This window comes from Arachis duranensis, chromosome 10 (genome assembly GCF_000817695.3).
Source record: "Arachis duranensis cultivar V14167 chromosome 10, aradu.V14167.gnm2.J7QH, whole genome shotgun sequence".
NCBI classification, from domain to species: domain Eukaryota; kingdom Viridiplantae; phylum Streptophyta; class Magnoliopsida; order Fabales; family Fabaceae; genus Arachis; species Arachis duranensis.
The window spans coordinates 63,972,692-63,976,976 of record NC_029781.3 but is presented as its reverse complement, the minus strand read 5'-3'; the positions used below and the strand labels follow the sequence as shown (position 1 = coordinate 63,976,976).

General features: G+C 37.6%; 1 non-coding gene across 1 annotated transcript; it reads right to left on the bottom strand.

Annotated features, from left to right (window-relative positions):
* Nucleotides 1-1,669: 1,669 nt before the first annotated feature.
* Nucleotides 1,670-1,773, bottom strand: LOC127743377 (small nucleolar RNA R71). The gene has a single exon (XR_008004769.1). It is a non-coding gene; the product is annotated as a small nucleolar RNA R71 (small nucleolar RNA).
* Between the last annotated feature and the right edge of the window lie 2,512 nt (nt 1,774-4,285).

Sequence of the window (4,285 nt, the reverse complement as noted above, 5' to 3'; positions counted from 1 at the left end):
TCTTGTTTTGTGTCTTTTGTTGTTTTTCATATGCATTCTTGCATTCATAGTGTCTAAGCATTGAAAATTCCTAAATTTGGTGTCTTGCATGTTTTTCTTTTCTTGAAAATTTTTCAAAAATAAGTCTTGATATTCATCTTGATCTTCAAAGTGTTCTTGGTGTTCATCTTGACATTCATAGTGTTCTTGCATGCATCATTGGTTTTGATCCAAAATTTTCATGTTTTGGGTCATATTTGTGTTTTTCTCTCTTATCATTAAAAATTCAAAAAAATAAAAAATATCTTTTCCTTATTTTACTCAAAATTTTTGAAATCTTTGTGTTAACTTGATCAAAAATTTTTAAAATAAGTTGTTTCTTGTTAAGTCAAGTCAAGATTTCAATTTCAAAAATCTTATCTTTTTTAAAATCTTTTTCAAAAATAAAATCTTTTTCATTTTTCTTTTATATTTTCGAAAATAATTGTAAAAATTGATTTTCAAAATCTTTTTCTTAATTTTATTTCATAATTTTCGAAAACTTTACTAACAATTAACATGATTGATTCAAAAATTTGAAGTTTGTTACTTTCTTGTTAAGAAAGGTTCAATCTTTAAATTCTAGAATCATATCTTTTAGTTTCTTGTCAGTCAAGTAATCAATTTTAATTTTAAAAATCAAATCTTTTCCAAAATATCTTTCTCAAATCATATTTTTTCAAAATCAATTTCAAAATCTTTTTCAACTAACTAATTGACTTTTTGTTTTGTTTCTTATCTTTTTCAAAACCACCTAACCACTTTTCTCTCTCTAACTTTCGAAAATTCCTCACTTTTTTTCAAAATTCTTTTTAATTAACTAATTGTTTCAAATTTTAATTTTAATTTTATTTCTTCTCTTAATTTTCGAAAATCACTAACTTTTTTTTTTCAAAAACAATTTTCAAAATTCTCTCCCTCTCATCTTCTTCTATTTATTTATTCATTTACTAACTCTTCTCTTCATCTAAAAATTCGAACACTCTCTTCTCCTCTGTGTTCGGATTTTTCTCCTCCTTCTTCTATTCTTTTCTTCTTCTACTCACATAAAGGAATCTCTATACTGTGACATAGAGGATTCCTCTTTCTTTTCTGTTTTCTTCTTTTTCATATGAGCAGGAGCAAGGACAAGGACATTCTTGTTGAAGCAGATCCTGAACCTGAGAGGACTCTGAAGAAGAAGCTAAGAGAAACTAAAGCACAACAATCCAGAGAAAACCTTACAAAGAATCTCGAAAAAGAAAGAGACATGGCCGAACACAATAACAATAGTGGAGGCGCAAGGAGGATGCTTGGTGATTATACTACACCTACTTCCAACTTTTATGGAAGAAGCATCTCAATCCCTGCCATTGGAGCAAACAATTTTGAGTTGAAGCCTCAACTAGTTGCTTTAATGCAATAGACCTGCAAGTTTCATGGACTTCGATCAGAAGATCCCTATCAATTTTTAACTGAGTTCTTGCAGATCTGTGATACTGTTAAGACTAATGGAGTAGATCATGAAGTCAACAGGCTCATGCTTTTCCCTTTTGCTGTAAGAGACAGAGCTAGAAAATGGTTGGACTCACAACCTAAAGATAGCCTGGACTCTTGGGATAAGCTGGTCACGGCCTTCTTGGCCAAGTTCTTTCCTCCTCAAAAGCTGAGCAAGCTTAGAGTGGATGTTCAGACCTTCAAGCAAAAAGATGGTGAATCCTTCTATGGAGCTTGGGAAAGATACAAGCAGTTGACCAAAAAGTGTCCTTCTGGCATGCTTTCAGAGTGGACCATTTTAGATATATTCTATGATGGTCTATCTGAGCTTTCTAAGATGTCACTGAACCATTCTGCAGGTGGATCCATTCACCTAAAGAAAATGCCTGCAGAAGCGCAAGAACTCATTGACATGGTTGAAAATAACTAATTCATGTACACCTCTGAGAGAAATCCTGTGAGTAATGAGACGCCTCAGAGGAAGGGAGTTCTTGAAATTGATGCTCTGAATGCCATATTTGCTCAGAACAAAATGTTGACTCAGCAAGTCAACATGATTTCTCAGAGTCTGAATGGATGGCAAAATGCATCTAATAGTACTAAAGAGGCATCTTCTGAAGAAGAAGCTTATGATCCTGAGAACCCTACAATGGCAGATGTGAATTACATGGGTCAACTCTATGGAAACACCTATAATTCCTCATGGATAAATCATCCAAATTTCTCATGGAAGGATCAATAAAAGCCTCAACAAGGCTTTAATAATGGTGGAAGAAACAGGTTTAGCAATAGCAAGCCTTTTCCATCATCTTCTCAGCAACAGACAGAGAAGTCTGAGCAGAGCCACTCTAGCTTAGCAAACATAGTCTCTGATCTATCTAAGGCCACTTTAAGTTTCATGAGTGAAACAAGGTCCTCCATTAGAAATTTGGAGGCACAAGTGGGCCAGCTGAGTAAGAAAATAACTAAAACTCCTCCTAGTACTCTCCCAAGCAATACAGAAGAGATTCCAAAAAGAGAGTGCAAGGCCATTGATATTATCAATATGGCCGAATCCAAAGAGGAAGGGGAGGACGTGAACCCCAATGAGAAGACCTCATGGGACATTCCCCAGACAGAAAGGAGTTCCCTATTGAGGACCTAAAGGAATCTGAGGCTCATATAGAGACCATAGAAATTCCATTAAACTTCTTTCTGCCATTCATGAGCTCTGAGAACTACTCTTCCTCTGAAGAGGATGAAGATGTAACTGAAGAGCAAGTTGCTCAATATCTAGGAGCCATCATGAAGCTGAATGCCAAGTTGTTTGGTAATGAGACTTGGAAAGGTGAACCTCCCTTGCTCACTAGTGAACTAGATACATGGGTTCAGCAAACTCTACCTCAAAAGAAATAAGATCCTGGTAAATTCCTGATACCCTGTACCATAGGCACCATGACCTTTAAGAAGGCTCTGTGTGACCTGGGGTCAGGTATAAATCTTATGCCATTCTCTGTAATAGAGAAACTGGGGATCTTTGAGGTACAAGCTGCAAGAATCTCATTAGAGATGGCAGACAAGTCAATAAAACAAGCTTATGGATTGGTAGAGGACGTGTTAGTGAAGGTTAAAGGCCTTTACATCCCTGCTAATTTCATAATCTTAGACACTGGGAAGGATGAGAATGAATCCATCATTCTTGGAAGACCCTTCCTAGCCATAGCAGGAGCTATGATTGATGTTGACAGAGGAGAGCTAGTCCTTCAATTGAATGGGGACTACCTTGTGTTTAAAGCTCAAGGATCTTCTTCTGCAACCATGGAAAAGAGGCACGATAAGCTTCTTTCAATACAGAGTCAAACAAAGCCCCCACAGTCAAACTCTAAGTTTGGTGTTGGGTGGCCACAACCAAACTCTAAGTTTGGTGTTGAACCCCCACATTCAAACTCTAAGTTTGGTGTTGGGAGGTCCCAACAATGCTTTGAACATCTGTGAATCTCCATGAGAGCTCACTGTTAAGATATTGACATTAAAGAAGCACTTATTAGGAGGCAACCCAAATTTTATTTATCTATATTTCTATTATTCTTTTATGTTTTATTAGGTTTATGATCATGTGGAGTCACAAAACAATTGCAAAAATTAAAAACAGAATCAAAAACAGTAGAAGAAAAAGCACACCCTGGAGGAAGAGCTTACAGGCGTTTAAACGCCAGTAAGGAGCATCTGGCTGGCGTTTAATGCCAGAATAGAGCATGAAGCTGGTGTTGAATGCCAAAAACAAGCAGCAGTCTGGCGTTTAAATGCCAGGATTGCACCATGAGGAAAGCTGGCGTTAAACGCTGGAAACAAGCAGCAAAGTGACGTTTAACGCCAGAAACAAGCATAGAGCTGGCGTTCAACGTCAAGATTGCATACAGAGAGCATTTTACACGCCTAAAGGGTGCAGGGATGAGAAATCCTTGACACGTCAGGATCTGTGGACCCCACAGGATCCCCACCTACCTTCTCCCTCTCTCTCACACCTTTTCATAACACTCTTCCCCAAACATCATTCACCAATCACCTCAATCACTCTTCCCCATCACCTCTTCACCACTCACATCCATCCACTCTTCCCCATAAACCCCACCTACCTTCAAATTCAAAATCTCTTTCCCACCTAAACCCACCCTAAATAACCGAACCCTAACCCCTCTCCCTTTACTATATAAACCCCCCATCCTTCTTCATTTTCACACAACACCACCCTCTCTTCTCCCCCTTGGTCGAAACCTACACCACTCTCCCTCTCCTCCATCTCTTCTTCTTC